Source organism: Trachemys scripta, chromosome 20 (assembly GCF_013100865.1).
Source record: "Trachemys scripta elegans isolate TJP31775 chromosome 20, CAS_Tse_1.0, whole genome shotgun sequence".
Classification (NCBI taxonomy): Eukaryota; Metazoa; Chordata; order Testudines; family Emydidae; genus Trachemys; species Trachemys scripta.
In genome coordinates this window covers 785,567-803,249 of record NC_048317.1, presented here as the reverse complement: position 1 = coordinate 803,249, position 17,683 = coordinate 785,567, and positions in this window count along the sequence as shown.

Genomic DNA, 17,683 nt, shown 5'->3' with positions numbered 1-17,683 from the left:
GGATGGGTGTAGAGAAAGCCCTCACTCTGTTTTTACCCTCCTTTGTCTAGCGACACTGAGAAGCCTCCCATGCAGCATTTGCTCCTCAAGCTGAGCTCCGCGCTGTTACCTGATGCAATATTAATGGGGCAGGCGCTGGAGCGGTGTTGGTGAATTTGTTACCCAGGGTCTGCAGCTGCTCCCTGCAAGGATTTCAGCTGACGCACCTGCAGCTTCCAAAGGACAAAGACACGCGGCATTACAAGGCTGATTGTGTGGCTGGGAAGGACATAGCAAAGCTGACTGCATTCATGGCTTTGCCTTGGGGTGGTGGGGGGTGGACGGCAGGGCTCCCTCCAGAGGCGGTATCAGCAGTGTCTCTGTTGGTGGCCACTCACTGCAGAATTCGCTTTCCATTTCCCAGTAACTCTAGAAGTAGACGAGATGCTCCTGCAGTGGGTGAGACAAGCAGGGAGGCACCCAGGGGCTTTGGCAGGAATCTGCCAACTTGCGGAATCCACCGTAGCAAGAAAACAGCCACGGTCCTTGGGGGTGGGTTGGGCACAACACGGGGACCATTGTGCCCAGGACCCCGGTGCTGCTCCTGCTGTGGGGAGACCTGACTCCTTCCCCTCCCCACATCCAAAAATCACCCCGAGCTTGTGTACCCCCATCAGAGAGTGAGCTCAGTGGGCAGGAGTCGGGCTCCAGGTCAGACGGAGAGAGGGAAAGGACTTGCTCTTGCAGCCCCTGAAAGAACAGCTTTTCCACTGAGCTCAACAGAGAAACAGAAACTGGGGCTTGGGCCCCTGCCACGCTCAGAGCGAATGCCTGGCACTGGCCCTGAAAATCAGGGTTATGATCCCCTGCACAGCCAGGACACATCGCTCTTCAGTTAAATTCAGCATCATTGGCCCACTGGAACGCAGCCCAAGTCACATAGCACTAGTGCACAGAGGAGCACACAGCTCTGAGACTGGTGGGGCTGCCCCCTTGGGAGACAGCTGTGCTCTGTAGACATCCCTGGGCCCATGGGAGTGAGGGGGTAGGCATATACCATCCCCCTCGGTGGAAAGCAGGCTAAGGAGAGAGAGGGTTTAAATACAAGAGCTGCTGCTGCTCCCAGGACCTCTGCTACCATTAAAGCAAACTAGGCGGTTGCTAGGGCGCCAAGGTTTGGGGGCACCAAAAAGCGGTGCCCCCAATTTTTTTTTACAGCATTCCTACGCTCCTCGAGCATGCAGTCGCCACTCCACTTCTCCTGCCTCCCAGGCTTGCAGCGCCAATCAGCTGTTTGGCGCCACAAGCCTGGGAGGGGAGGAGAATTAGAGCGGGGGCGGCGTGCTCGGGGAGGAGGCAGAGCAGAGGTGAGCTGGGGTGGGGAGCTGCCGCACAGGGGGGGGGGCGTGCCACAGGGCGGGGGGGGGGCGGGGAGCTGCCACAGGGCTGGGGGGAGAGGGGGAGGCGCAAGGTGGAAGTTTCACCTAGGGCGCGAAACTTCCTTGCCCCGGCCCTGGCTGCTCCCCAAATCCTCTGGCTGCCCTCAGCGAGACAGAGCCCAGCTCAGAGGGGAGCACCAGAAGGCAAAGAACACAACCCATGGCCCCTGGAGATGTTGTCTAGTCAACAGCAAAGCCCCCAGCGCCTGAACTGGCCACACTGGCCATGAGTTATGCCCTGAGAAAAGGGGGGCAGGGGAAGCTGGTTTCAGCAGCCTGGAGTCCAGACACATCCTGAGTTCTCCATGCACATACATCTCGGAGAGAGCAGAGATTGCTGGCCAGAGAGTCACGGCTCGTGCAGGGAGCTGTTTGTATTCCCAGCTGGACGGATCTCTGCTCTCAGACTGCATGGGATCTGACAGGCATTACATGGCAAACTCCTCTGCATTGTGCAGGGTGCATTGCTGATTAAGGGATAACTTAGAACCCCACCCCCTGGAGGCTCACAGTGCTACTTTATTTAATCCAGCGGATTGGAAAGCTGGGAGCACTGTAGGAGGGTGCAGAGACCCAGGTTACTTCCTGTGCTCAGGAAAGGGCAGAAGCAACTAGCAAGGGGAGCAGGGAGAGGAACGTGCTCCCATGGAAATTCCCAGCATCAGCCTTCACTTAGCACTTCTGGGCCTGAAATGGAAACTCCCTTGTACAGAAAAATCAACCCTCATTTGCACAGGCTCCACAGTTGGCCTGGTGAAAAGCCACCAGGACTCAGCAGGTGCCAGACAGTCCCTGGGACGAGCTCTGGTGACAAAGGACAAACTTCCTGGGACTTTCCCACAAAGTAACAACGTGAGATTTACCAGCTGTGGCTTTGCCTGTGCGAGAAAGTGAGAGTGTATGAGAGTGTGAGTGTGTATGAGAGTGCGTGTGTTTGAGAGAGCGAGTGTGTGTGCATGAGAGAGCGCGAGCGAGCATGTGTGTGTCGTGCCTGCGAAGGGTGAGGACACACCTGCAGCTCCTAGAAGCCCAGGACTCCCCCATGGCAGCACCGTTTGCTGTCACGGGGCCTGTACAAGGCCGGCCTCAGTTCACCTTGTGCTTGTTTTCCTGACTTGGTTGCATACATGATGAGCTCAGCTTTGACAGCTCTGCAGAAGGAGGTGCATACTTTATTAACTCCGCTACTTTTTTCTTCACTAATTAAAATCAAATTACATCCGATGCATGTTGCACACTCTGCAGCTTAAGCAACCTGCTTCCCCACTCTGCTCTCTTCAGCCTTCTCCGTTGAGCTGAGAACAGCCCAGATCCTTTGCTGAGGTCGCGCAGGGCCGGGAGTACTACTGATCACAAGCTCCCTGGAGACTGATGCTTTAGGTTAGACATTGGGCCTGGACCAGGCTCGCCGATCTTGGGGGTCTGTCCAGTGTTCTGAAGAACAGAACTCCATCATCCCCCTGCGAAACCCAACTGGTCCCTCAGAGAGGGGCAGGACCGGCCCAGCAGGCAGACAATGGTGGTGCCACACTGGTTACCACACTGGTGGTACCACACTTCAGGAGTTTCCCACCCATTCACTGCACCCTCTATGTGGGAGCCAAGCACCGTCCCCCCTGCATCCTGCGGACCATGTATGGCGCATATGATCAGCAGTAGCTTCATCTCAAGGCTCACAGTGGTACTTGCTCTTGCTGGAGCATCAGCTCAAAGCCACCTGGAGGAGTGAGCACAGGGCTGGGTCAGGCAGGACTCAGCTGGATTCCCAGGCTTTCTGAGTGACCCGGGGCAAGTAATTTCCTCTCTCCAAATCTCAGCTTCTCCCTCTACGAAGCGAGAACAGTAGCGCTTCCATCCGTCGCTGGGAGGATTCATCAGCTAATATCTGTGCCTTGCGTTGGACATTAGACGTGCTGTAGAACTGCACAGCGCTGTTAACTCTGATCGGCTGGCTCTTGTCACTTTGTGTTGCAGCACACAGTCGCTGTCAGAGGAATGTGGATTGTGAGTCAGTGCTCTCCCGCCTGTTGTGTGTCGCTAAGGTTTTAGTAACGTGATGCAGGGCGCTAAATAAAAAGGTTGCTAAGAAGGATTTTCAATTTCCCGCTGCCGAGCTTGCCCATCTATTACCAGGCACACGTTCCATCTCACCACCGATCAGATACTTGGGCAGCTTCCCATCCATCGACAAATGAACCAGCACATGTAATTTGACAAATGAAGTAGCAAATGATGTTAACATCTGTCAATGTCCTGTAGCCAGGAAGAACAAGCCGGCACGGTTATGTTTATTTTACAGAACGGTCGCATGTCTGAGAAAAATGAGCTGATGTGGCTCTGAACCCAGGCTGAGCAGAGACTGAGCCAGCCCCACGACAGCTTGGCTGTGTGGGGAAAGTGGGGTGGGGGACTGAGCCCCATAGAGAGAGGTTCAAGAGCTAGGGTTCATTTGGCTTCATTTTCCCTGTTGGACTGGGGCTAAGGAATGGAAAGGCCCTTGGACAGCAGCATGTACAAAGGCAGAGACCCAACGTGGGGCTCACCCTCTTACCATGCCTGCATCCCCCTCCCCACACATGCGCACTCAGGGGCACGCACAGCTTGTGTGAGGACCAGGCAGCGAGGAAAGGAAAACAAAGCTACACAACAGCTAAACCCCAGACCCAACCCCACCGGCTACAAAGCCTTCCTGGGCTCCTCGGCAGCAATGACCCACTGAACACGGCGTAGTGTGCCTGGGAGCCAGTCGGGGCAGAGCAGCTCACTCCCCCAGCTGGCCCTGGGTGAACTGCCCCAGACGGCTGGCGGGTGTCAGCTCACTGGGCCAAGCACTGACGGCCATCACTATCACCTGGCTCAGAGAAAGGAACACACCTGCCTCAGGGAAACAGGCTACAGGATGGCAGCATCTCCAGGAACCAACCCGAGATGCCAGCGAGCTGGCAAATGACTAACTTCCCTCCAGAAAGTGGCAATGACGAGACAGCTCCAGAGCATCAAATTTTTGCCAGCCCCTGCTCCCCTTTGCAATTGGGGTACAGGCTGGGCCATGGCACAGAGATGGCTCCAATAGCACCATTGGATGATGTCCTCCTTATGGCTGTGCTCAGAGCCGCATTGCTTGGGTGCTCCTGCTTCTGCCTATGGTTTCTCTATTGCACATACCACTATCCACAGCCGTCCCTGAGCATCCATCCTCCTTTGCCTTGCCTTGCCTTCAGAATGGAAGCTGTCTGGGGCTCTGTGCTCTCTGCTAGTCCCCCGTTAACTTCTGGGACCAGTTCATAGTCCTGGTCTTAAATGCCAGAGTCCTGAATGGTCTGGGACCTGGGAGAGTCCCACCAAGACAGCGGGGCCACAGAGACTGTTAGTGGCAAAGGCGTCCTGCTGGGAGCCAGAGGCCAGGCATGCTGAGTTCTGGGCCCTAGACCCTAGGCGAGTGGGTCAGAATGAGGCTTGGTTTGTCTGAGCCCAGTGCATACACAGTGTCTCACCGAACCCTGCTCCCAGTTACAGGAGTAATTCGTGTAAATGGCTAACGCCTTGGCTGGCACGAGTGGAGCTGCCTCACCAGTGGATTTGATGCTTGTCTTTAAATTGTGTTAAACCACATTTCCTACCAAGATGCTGCAGCGAAAGGCAGCCTTTAAACACCCTCATGGCTCGACAGGTAAGAGGACCATGCGCATCACTGGGGGTTTGTGCAAGGGCCTGCCCTTTTAGTTCTGTGTCTAGTTTATTCACTGAAATCCTGACCTTTTTGGAGCCCAGACAGGTAGATTCTTCCACTCGCTGACAATCAGGAAACAGTTCCTACACAGGGCTCCTGGTCTTCTGCTAACGCACTCAACAATCGAGTGCCCCATCCTGTCCTCCCTTAGCCAAAATACAAACACTACCACAGTACTACAAGCAAACAAATATTAACACAACACCCAAATGTACTTCAAAGTACAATGCTTTTGTAATATAAAATAGTTTCAACAATTATTCTAGGGTCCTGGCACTAACTTAAGAGTGTGCCCCATATTACCACTCTGAAACCTGTCCCCATAGTACAGGTATCATACAGAAAAACTAAACAACAACAACTCCAAGCCCCTCTACATTAAAGGAGTTAAAGTACCCATGCAATCCTGGTTCAGCCCCCTTGTGCATATGCATCATGATACAGTCTTTAATTATGTGAGCCCATATTAGCGGGTGACAGGGGATGGATCACTTGATGATAACCTGTCTGTTAATTACCTTTGGGGCACCTGGCATTGGCCACTGTCGGAAGGCAGGATACTGGACTAGATGGACCTTTGGTCTGACCCAGTCTGGCCGATCCTACGTTCTGACTCTTTTCCCACACAGGTAGTCAGCAGGGTTTGGCTCGAGGACGTTCGGCCCAACCTCTTCCACTTGAGCTAAAGGAGTGACTGGTAGGAGCAGGAAGCTGTTATCCTCTGTGTACATTCGCCCACAATGCCGGACACAGCACTCTGGGCCTATGGGTTACACAAGCCTTTGAGAGGGAGTTGTGGGCGTTTGGTAGGCAGGGTCCTGAGTGCTGTGCCTGGCTCTGGGGTCAGACTGTGGCCTAGTGATTACAGCTCGCTTAGCAAAGGCCATAGCCAGAGCACATTCAATCGGGAAAGCAGCATGGCCGAGATTTGGCTCCGTGGTGGCAAAAGCCTGGGGTTCAAGTCCTAGATCTGCTTGAGGTGACCTTGTGCAACCTCTCAGCTACCCTGGGTGTGAATGGGGGGCACGGCACTGGCCTGCCCGCTACAATGAGGGCACAAGGCCTTAGTCACCAGGACTATTTCTGTGCAGTCAGCAGACGAGATAAACCCAGAGCTCCGGCTCCCGGGCCAGTGCGCTTCCCCCAGGCTGAAGTGGGGGAGGCCTGGGGAGGGCACATGAGCAGGTGTGGTTGGGCTGCCAAATGCAGGACTCTTGGTCCCTTCTCCTTTTATATCCCCCCCCTCAGGGAATCAGGTGACTGCTGCTGCCAGTGAGGTGCCCCAGAGGGCAGGGGCAGCTGGCTGTGGGTGTTTAACCCTCTGCCTGCCAGAGCCACTTGGCGGTCCCGTCACACTGTCACGCTGCCCTACAGACACTGCCATATTTTCTAGGCACATCCCGTGAGCCCCCCAGGTTCCCAGGCCCCACAGCAGGCTGCTCAGCACAGAGCAAACATCATTTTCAAAGGCCCTGGGAGGGAGGCTGTGGGGCTCCAGGCCAGCCCGGCCTGGCCTCCCTTAATGAAGCCATTAGATTTGGACTTTTTCCTTAGGGGGAAGGGGAGAAAAATGCGCAAAAGGAAAGCCTTTCCCAGTGGCCCTTGTGCCGGTGCTGGCAGGAGCCATGTTTGGAGCAATACATCATCAATGGGACAGTATCTAATGATGTATTGCCCTAATACATCACCATAGCAACACTGCTCTAATAATGTATTATTCTAATGTGTTACCCGAGCGCGCGTTCTCCCCGATGATGTATGGCTGGGATCACGGTGCTTCGCAGAGCCCCAGACACAGCAAAGACTCTTCCACGTCCAGACCACCAGGCTCAGGGCTGGGCACGCTGGCTAATGGGACCCACATCGCAGGCAGTGAACGGGGTCACCTGCTTGTCAGCTGCACTTGGGGACATTGCTGGAATCTCTTTGCTTTGTAATGAGCACCTTGTGCAGTCAAACGGGGCATTGGGGACTGGGTGGGCTATTTCAAACCCGTGACTCGGGTAACCTTTCTAAGGGAGATGTGCTGGCTGGAGGGTGAGCAGGTGCTGTGCAAGTGGTCCCCTCCCCCCCGCCCGTCCGCCACACAGCTCCGCTGAGGCACCTCAGCCCAGACCCACAGCACCCACAGCTTCTTCCAGGCCTGGGCTCTGCTGATGCCCCTCAGCCCTGACTTGCAGCCCTCCTGGCACTCCGCACCCTCCTGAGATGATTCACATTCTACGAAGTAGAGAGTCACACCCATGCCCCCTTCCGGAGGACGATCAACCCCCATGCACCATGACTGGGTCACACCTGTGCTGCCCACCGCCCAGGCTGGGTTAACCCTCGCTCCCACCCTTGAGGCAGAGCAGCAGGAAGGGGAAGATTTTCTTATTTGTGGAAATGTCAGTCACAACTTGAAAAGAATTCCTCTCCTGGCATTTCCAAAGTTCAGAAGGGAAACTGACAGGCTGGCTTGTACATTTCCCCAGCCCCTTCCAAGGTATTCAGGGCTGCAGAGCGCTCCCAGCTTCAGTTATTAACAGAGAAAATACCAGCTGGAATTCTCCTGGCTCTGCTATCACAGGGAAAGCATTGTTTTCGATTCACACTATCTTTTTGACCATTCAAATGCCATTAATTCAGTCACCCCAATGCGTAGGACAGTTATCTGAAATGTTTCCCCAAACAGCTTAGTGACTATAGAGCAACAATTCATGGAATTGCTAGCGGACATCTGTGTAAAGCAATCCACAGCACAGAGCTTGTAGGGCAGTGAATGCTTTCTGTGTGGACGCTGGATTCCAAAAAGGAACAGCGAAGCCGAGAGACAGAGAGCCTGAATGAATGGCAGGAGAAATCATTTCATCTATGCAAATTCGTGCCAACCTCTATGCCCAGCTGTCGTCAGCAGGGAGCTCTGCCCCTGCACACTGACATGTCAGAGGACTTTATTGTGGCTTAGACTTTCCTTCCACCAGAACAGAAACCATTCATGGCTCAGTGAAAGCGTCCACTCGACATTCCATCCAGCAGGCTCCTGCCTTTAGCAAGTTTCCTAGGAGAGTCTCGCCACCAGGCTTCTTCCTTATGGAAGGGCCCCACACGGTTAAATGCAGCATCAGGGCCAGAGACGGCTGGGAATTGTTTGCAGCAAGGTCTCCTGGATGATACAGAGGCCATCTAACAAGGCAGCTCCTCCGCTTTGAGATGCAGAGACCCCTGCTGGAAGCCATCGATAGCTTGAGCTCACTTTTAGAGCCTATTTTGCTTACGGCTTATTGCTTCCTTGGCTGGGAAGGGAGCTGTACAGAATCCTGCCTGCCTGGAGCTGCATGAAGCCCCATAGACATACTCACTGGTTAGCTGATTGCAACAGTGGAGAATAGAGCCAGCTGGGGTCCCAAATCGGATGTGCACAGCACTCCCGCCGCAAGCATGCCCTGAAGCTTGGGCAAGGAACAAGACTGGATGGGAGCCATTCCCAGGCTGAAACCATTGTCAAGGGCAGTTTGCTGAGCTAGAGAACTGCTGCACAACCCTGGGGTGTAATCATAATGGGGGAGGGACAGAGGCAAGCTGCCTCACGTTCTGAACGGTTATCCCCAAAGTCAAACCCCAGTGCGGTCAGAATCAGTCAAGGCGATGTGCCTCCTCTCAGTATTTATTCTCTCTACTACAGCAGCACTCAGGAGCCCCAGTCAGTGATCAGAGCCCCATTGGTCTAGGTGCTGTACAAACACATAGGCTAGCAGCTGTCGTGGCAGGAGTCAGAGGGGCGTGGCACGTGGGAGGATTCTGCTGAAACCCAGAATCATTTCCATGTTATAGCACATGGCGCTCACAGGGTGACATCAGCCATGTTCAGAGAGGCCCTCGGAGACGTTCACAGCTGCCCCAGGTGCAGTTGGGCTGGGCAGAGCTTGGCTCAGCCCTCCTCTGGGGAAACCGCTTAGCCACCTGTGACAGCGTCACTGGCAATGGAGAGTAACAGATTCCAGATCATTATAGTTCGATATCATGAGATGCCCACATAGTTCTTCAAAAAGGAACTAGATAAATTCATGGAGGACACGTCCATCAGTGGCTATTAGCCAGGGTGGGCAGGGATGGTGTCCCTAGCCTCTGCTTACCAGGGCAACAGGAGATGGATCACCTGATGATTACCTGTTCTGTTCAATTCATTCCCTCTGGGGCACCTGGCCTTGGCCACTGTCGGAAGGCAGGATACTGGGCTAGATGGACCTTTGGTCTGACGCAGTCTGGCCGATCTTATGTTCTAATGCCAGGAGCCAGCAAGGGTCTGCTATGATCCAGCACATACCAAGCTGGCTGGATTTTATGGCCTCCACTGGCAGGGAGAGATGTCAGGACCAACAGTGGCTCAGCAAGGTGAATTTTAAATGTAAATGCCATTGTGAGAAGCAACATTCAAAATGAAAGGCCTGATCTAAACCTGCCCCCCAGCAAGGAGCCCAGAGTAGTGCAGAAGCATGGCTCTTCCTCCCCCTGTGTCACAAGGCAGAGGTGGCCTTGTACCCGCCGTAGGAAATGCTTTGCAAAGCACCAGCTTAGACATTGGCTGCAGGTAAAAGGCACCAGACACTCTGGGTTCAGTGATCTCCCAGCCAAGCACGGGACGGTGCAACCCGCTTTACTGAGAAGGGGGCTGTTGTCCACGACACCAGGGTGACCCCCCTTCAGCTTTAATACCCTTCTACAATGTTCCCCAGAGACGGGCAGAAGGGGCCTGGGTTCCAAAACCCTGTGTCAGGACGGCAGCCAATGCTGTACCACTGCACCCGCGGTGCTGGGCATGCAACTGAGAGGAGACTTAAACCTCCCACCTCCTGACCCTGTGGCACAAATGCTGTTCTCGTGGACTAGCCTGGCAAGAACCCTGCCGTGCAGCCCCGTTTACCTGGCAGCCAGGGTGCCCAGGAATGCAGGGGTGCAGAGGAGAGCAGGAGTCCGTCCCAGCTGGGCTCCTGTTCCCATCATGGTGGTTGCCATGCGGCTGTGGAGAGTTTTTGGAGATTGCCCAAGATGTGAATCCTGTTTGTTGCCACAATCATGCCAAGTTCCTGGAGCTGCTTCCCAAGTCGCATGGGCCCAGCCACATTTCCACCTTCTTCCTTCCAAGTGGTCATTCATTCTCAAGAGCCGTAAGTGGGGCTGGCTGCTCTGGAGCGGCGCCTGAGTGTACTTACAAGCAGTGACATTACTCTGTCTCCCCGGGGTCTGTGACAGAACTTTAGTGGGGTTGTACGAGAGCAGAGTGATTTCCAGCGTGTTACAGCCCTGTTCATAAGTGTTAGCTGTAACTAATGCAGGCCGCCTCCCTGAGCTGCATTTACAATGCTCCAGGAATCCACCTGGGCAGAGACTCCAATCTCTCACTGTTACAGGGGGACGGCAGTGACAAATTACAATGTCTGCAGCAGAGAAAAAGGGAAACGGAGGGACCCAAGGAGGAATGATTGCATTATCAATAACACTTCCAATAGCTGATGGATGAAGACACCCAAATGATTTTTAAGAGTTTCAATGGAAATCTTCCAAATGGCAGAGAGGGAGGTAGAGTGTATATTAATCCAAGTCCTGCTGAGGATGTCCTGTGGGGCTGGGCATGCCAGAGCCACCCGCAGGCAGAATGTGTGCTTAGCATCACACTTTAGACAGCACATTTAATAGCAGAAAAGTGCTTGGTGTTCGAATGGTCGGGATAACACAGTTCATGTGTCCTCACTTCAAAGGGAGATGGAGGGAGGGCGAGTTAAAACTCATGAAGCTCTTTGGCGAGGCTCAGCTGAAAAGCACTTGAATATATTGGTGCCCAGCTGCCAATGTGATTGGGGTATTGCAATCAATAGATAATATAGCGATAACAACGGTAAGACTAAAATCCCAGTATGTGCCTTGGCAATGGCTCCAAACACTCTAGCTGGAGAAATCCTCCATGAGCATGGCCCTCAGCCGCAGGGCCTGTCCACAGGAGAGCAAACAAAGGGGAAGGTGGATATGGCAGATTGGAAACGCTTTAGAAACACACTTGCCAAAGGGCCCGAGTCCATCGCAGCAAAGGCACCATGGCCTGCCCCACCGAGTCATGTTAGCAGTAGCACTGAATGGAATGGTTGTCTGGGCACAAGGACCCATAGGACAAGAATTGGGAGGAAGCCAGGGCCTTGTGCAGAAGGCATGACTTTGTCACTGTTACTTTTAGATACACCAGCATCCAGGGAGAGAGAGCGTGTGAGTGTGCGTGTGTCAGTCATGCCCCTAGGAGGAGAACGTATCGTTAGCAAGCAAGCATACCCCAAGTGCTCTTAATTCCTACAAAGTGGATTTAATCCACCTAGGCCCGTTCATACCAGCTCCATCCCCCACCCTTCAACAAGTGCCATATCAGTGTAGTTGGCCCATCTCCACACTCTGTAGGAGCCCCAGGTGTGTGTGTGTGGGAGGGGGGGCGGCGTGTGTGTGTGTGTTTTCCTGTGCCACAAATATTGTTACTTGCCGGAACAGCCCAGGAGGACCATTGGCAGCTGGGTGCAAGTTCATTCAGCCGTCAGGCACTCTAACCTGCCCCAAAGGCTGGGACGGCTGCCTTCACCCCACACAGCTCCGCCCCTTGTCTAGTCATCAAGCCCTGTTCCCCATAGGCCCTAGCGCTGCAGTCTGTCCCACCAAGTGCAGTCTGCCTGCGAGTTCCCTGGCTGAAGGTATTTTCATGCACCGGCTCATGCTGGTGAAGTCACCAGAGTAGAGTGCCCTCTCCTGTACCCAGCTGCAGAAAGGGAGTTCCCCAGTTTCTGTGAAGGAAGGAATCCCAAGAGCTTTCTGGGAAAGATAACCACACAGAGAGGTTGTGCAATAGAATTCTGCTTGATTTATGGGATTTTTTTTCCCTGGGCTCAGGGTGACTGTATATGGAAATACTTTCTGGAACTAAACAGCGTCTACTGTATTAGCTCTAGGTCGCGTCTGATGACTGACAGTTTCATGTTAAAAATCAGGAGCTTAAAGGAGGAAAGGTTTCAGAGTAGCAGCTGTGTTAGTCTGTATCTGCAAAAAGAACAGGAGTCCTTGTGGCACCTTAGAGACTAACAAATTTGTTAGTCTCTAAGGTGCCACAAGGACTCCTATTCTTTTTAAAGGAGGAAATCATCTCTCATGGGTGGAATTCACAGTGCAGCCTACCATCCCACTCTAATTAAGTACAAGCATTTCCTTCAAAGTAGAGGGGTGTGTCCTCTCGTAATGCTTACATGGCATGATGTACAGTAGATAAGTGCTATGATGCCATACATTAGACACAGCCTAGTAAAGGCTACCATGGTGGAAATCTAGCAGCCAGCATTGTTTTGCATTGGAAACCAGCAAATCTCCAGGCTGAAGTTTCCAGGGATAATTTGTAAACTGAATGCTGATTAATATTATTGTTACTGGGAAAGGCTGTGCTAACTTTGCTTTCATGCCAAAGAAAAGTGGCAACTCCAGAGACGCTGAAATTTTCAGCATCCTTTCTCTTAAAAGCAGCTGACACCTTGTGGGAAAGTCTGAGCCCTCTTCTGCCCATGCCTGGTAGCTCTTTATTGCTTAGCACGTTTGCATAGACACAAGAACTTTATTTCTTCTAAAGTCCCATGGGTTCCTCCTGTGAAGGCATGAGCCCCTGGCATCCCACAACACTCAGCTGTGCTGCCATGATCAGAGGATTTGGATGTCAGGAGCAGACACAGATGGACCCGTTGGGCTGGGTGCGTTTTTTTAGGCCATAAACTCTTCGGGGCAAGGATGCTGCCTGGGAAGTAACTGCATGTCCATAATCCAGATACTCCATAGTAAGGATGAGACTGTGGAATAGTATGACTTGGTCTTGCACATGGTGAATCGCTCACCGAGAGGCTGAAGCTTTATTTACAGAAGGAAAGAAATCCATTGTGTTTCCATGGCAGGGACCCAGCACAGCCTGACATGGTGAATCAGAAAACTATAGCCTGGCGTTTGCGTGTGACCTCTCCACAGTACACGAGGGATGCCTGCCCCGCTCGCTGTCAGGCAGACGCACTCTTGAGCCACTTGGCAATGCACTGTGACCCATGATGATTTATGTGGCACTTGTGCAATTGATGTGCTTTGTGCCGGGGGACAGTTAAATGGTAGCGCTGTCATTAGTTTAAGAAGAGGTTAAAGGTGATCAATAACAAGGGTTTCATGCCCAATTGATCATCCTTTGCGATTTATTTCTGGCTTTTGCCTTCCATCCCATGTTGCTTTTAGAAATAGTAATTAAAGACATAACAAATGTTCCACTAAGCAGAATATCAAACACTCAAAATACTGATTCAAGAGTTCCCCTCTTAATGACTCTGAACGGTGCAAGCAACATCTGTCTGTCTGTTCCCCAGCAGTGGAGAGGCCCAGACAAATGGGAGCAGTTCTGGGTTTTCTCTGCTCTGATGTTCTGCCTTAACGAGCAGCCACCTCTATAAGAATGCTGCTTCTAGCACAAGATGCTACAGGCGTCAGTGTAGGAAATCAGCCAGCGAGCCAGTGTTTTGTTGGGGTTCATGCAGGGGGGTGGAAAGTGAAGGTAGGAAAGTATGAGGGGCCCCACGTGTACAGAAAGCTTCTCTCCGCACCAGGTTTTCAGCTTTCATTCTCCAGTCAGGCTGCAGCAGAGACAGAGCTCCCCAAATCCGGCTACAAGACTAAACCTCGGAGCCCCGGCTGGAGCCCTAGGCAATATACTGGCAGGCCTTAAAGCAGGTGCAGCTGGCACCAATTTATCCTTGGCTAGCTCAGAAGAAATTGGGCACTCAGCATGCCCAATGGCTAAGCAGAATAAGCCCAAGATTACCCCATGGGACAGAAGGGGTTAACTCGTGTAAGTAGTGCACCATCCCCAAATCACCTCCCCCTAGTCCTGTGAGAGACTGACCAAGGTGTCAGTTGGCTCTCACCTGGGCCTGGCCTTTATGGAGTCCCAGGCCAGCCTTCCACTGCCTTGAACTACAGCCCATCTGCCGGACTTGGCCTGACCCTCAGCACCCTCTGCCCACTCCATGGGGCTCCAGCGCTGAAGAGCCAGCAGGAAGCCTGCAGACCTGCCCTGCTGAACTCAGCCCAGCTCTGCCACCTTGCTGTTGGGGTGTGGCCAGTGGAAAGATGGCCCAACTGGCCTGCTCGTAGGCTCTGGCAATCTGGGGCCATGACAAGCCAGCCCAGTTTAGAGCAGCACGAAGTCTCTTCTAATTTGTCCCTCCAGTGCAGCCTGGCACCCAGCAGCCTGGAGATGATGGAATAGGAGGAATGCAGTCTCTGAGCAGTGCCCCCCGGTGCTACGGTAGTCCCTGCCTCAGTTTCCCTTCAAGTGTCAGAGTCTTTAACCAGAATTCTCCTTCTCCTGAGGGCTAATTTATTGCACAACATCTGGCAGTCAAAAGAGCTCCTCCAGCCTCCTCCCCCATTGGAGTTCAGGGCTCCACACTTCTTCTCAGGACAGTGGCTTGGCTTCCTCAGCCTGCAGATTCTCCCCTTCTAGTCAAGGTTTTCATAGCCTCCCCCTGGGGCTGCAACCCTGGCTGTCCTTGACTTGGCTTGCAGCCTCCTTTGTGATTTACCGGCCCAGTCACCTGCCCACTCCCTGACCCTCTGCAGTTGGGTCTAACGCCAAACACCTGTCTGAGCTGGCTGGGAGAAGGGAACCGGGCCCTGCCCTCTCTACAAGGAGCCTGGACCTGGGCTTTTAAAGGAACAATGGCCTAGATTTTCCTACTCCTTCCCCCTCCCCGACACTAACTACCCTCAGGGCTATCTTTCGCTCACCCCAGTCCTTCAGCCTTGGAACGAGGTGACCGGCTTCCCAGTCTGCCTCCTCCAGACTTAAATGGTCAGTACCCCTTATGTGGCGTACAGCCCCACATCCAATGAGCTGCACTGGCCAGAGGGCCAGTCCTGAGGTTGCAATCCCAGCTGGTTATGTACAAGCTGGGACAGCTGCTGGTGATGGCAGGAGAGCGTCAGCTGAGCATCAGGAGACACATCCAACTGTGGGCTCCGTTAAACTATTGCTGTTCAAGGGAGCCAGCCTTAGCGGGAACCTTGGGGAGCTCACTGATTGGTCCTTTGAATATAAAGCACCTTCAAGGTCAAATTCACCCTTGGCATGAGCAAGTGTGACCTCAGGCGAGTTTCACTTTGTCGTTCTGGTGGGGAATTCGGAGCAGTCTCTGGGCTGCAGGAATGGGGGCTCCCGCGAGTTCTGCTCCAGTGGCTTAGAGAAGACTGTGTGCAACCCTGTGTGTGTGTGTGGGGGGGCACTACTGCAGTCCTTAGGCATGTGCGTAGGGGCTCAGAGGTTAGGATGTGCTATGGCCAGTAACCAGGACTCAGGCGGCAGGAGAATTACTGAGGAGCCGGTCAGTGTGCTGACAAAAACCAGGGAACATGCAGTTCCTCCCATAGGTGAATGCAGAACCTTTCAGGAGAAACAGTCCAGAAGCTCGCCAGCATTGGAAGCTGCAGGTGCTGCAAGTGATGAGTTCAGTGGTTTTTATAGTCTCTGTATGAAGACAAAATTGCATGTAGCTGTGGAGGATAAATGAAGCAATTTCAGGAAAACAAAGAGCCTAAGAATTCTGCAAGCTGGAATAAATCCCATGAGGTTTCAGTCCGGTGCCGAGTGAGCTGGGAGCAGCAGTGAGTGAGTCTCACTGGTACCCCAGCCCCAGCAAGGAAGGCGACAGTAACAATTACTCCTGCACAGCAAATCCACGGAGCGTCTCGTTTGCCTGGGTTGGCTGAAGAATCCAGGCTCCTGCTAGAGAAGGCTGGCTGGAGGGCGGGGAACCTGCCAGGTATTTTCACAGCGCTCACCAAGAGGCTTGTTTCTGTTTTGAGCAGTGGGGTTCTGGTGACTCCAGCTGCATTCACAAAGCTTATAAAGTTACCAAACCCGCCTCAGTGCCTCTATGGGCTGTACAGTATGATATGGGGGCTTATTTGGGATGGATTGTTTATTTAGATAGAGGACTGTGTGTTTGTTGTGTGTACAGCACCTAGCACAGTGGGATCCTGGTCCATGACTGGGCTCCCAGGCGCTAAGAACATGTCATAGCAACATAAGAGTGGCCAGGCTGGGTCAGACCAATGTCCATCTAGCCCAGTATCCCGTCTTCTGACAGTGGCCAGAGCCAGGTGCTTCAGAGGGAGTGACCAGAATAGGGCATTTCACTGAGTGATCGCTCCCCTGTCGTCCAGTCCCAGCTTCTGTCAGTCAGAGGTTTAGGGCACCCAGAACATGGGGTTGTATCCCTGACTATCTTGGCTAATCACCATTGGGGGACCTGTCCTCCATGAACTTATCGAGTTCTTTTTTGAAGCCAGTTACACTTTTGCCCTTCACAACATCCCCCTGGCAATGAGTTCCACGTTGTGCTGTGTGAGGTGGACAAGGATTATGGCGTCATTTTAGTGCAGGGTTTGGAAGGAAAGAGAGAAGTGCTTTGCCCAAGATCACCCAGCAAGTTAATAGCAAAACTTGAAATAGAATCCAGAAGCCTTGATGCTCTGGTGATAGGCATGGTATAAAATTCAGATAGACTGCCAGTTTCTTGTTCCAAGCACTAGATCACACTTCTTTTCCATACCACACTCCCTTCTGGGCCCCATACGTTTGTTGACTCATTTTAAAAGCCCTCCCTTGTTTTGTCTTTACTCTATTTGCTCCTTGATAATTGTGTTGGTGAAACAGAAAAAAATCCACATTCTTTTAAACAAAATCTTTAATAATTATTCAATAGAAAAATAAGAAGCCCAATGCAATGGGCAGGCCATTTAAATTAATACAATGATCATCGTTATTGATATCAGGACAAAAGAATGCAAACATACACGTCTATAGCTTCCATTTTCTTTCTCTCTTTTTTTTTTTAATTGATCCATTGCAAATTAAAATTGAATGAGGTTTTTAAATGGCTCTTTATTCTCAGCCCCTAAATTGAGGAGGATTTTCAACCACATCTCCCAAAATTTGTGTCCCCTGTGTGGGTGAGAGAAATGAACATGAGGTGATGAAGAACCACAAACAGGCCAAATTTCCATGGAAACACTAAACTGAAAACTTCCACTGGCTTTGGAGCAAGCCCCCAGTGAGGAGAAGACCCTGTTCCAGATTAGCAGGTTGTATTTAAACACGTACAAATATGATGATATGTAGAAACAGAATTTTGTGCATTCACTCATTCATATAATTCAGACACACTTGGGATTAAGTGGTTCCAGCTGCTCGAGACAGGGCCCTGAGATACTAACCCTAATCTCACCCAAATTACTTGCAGAAAGGTCAGTTTTGAAAATGATAAAAGAAATACTATTCTGCGGCTGCAAAGATCATTGTCACAGAGCAGCTACTCTGTGGGGATTAAATAATAACAGGACTTTGAAGGATAATATGGGAAACGTTATCAGGAGTGAATCACTATCTGTAGAGTTCTGTGAAATCAATGAAGAAAATAGGACAGTTCATAAAAAGGCAAATGAATTG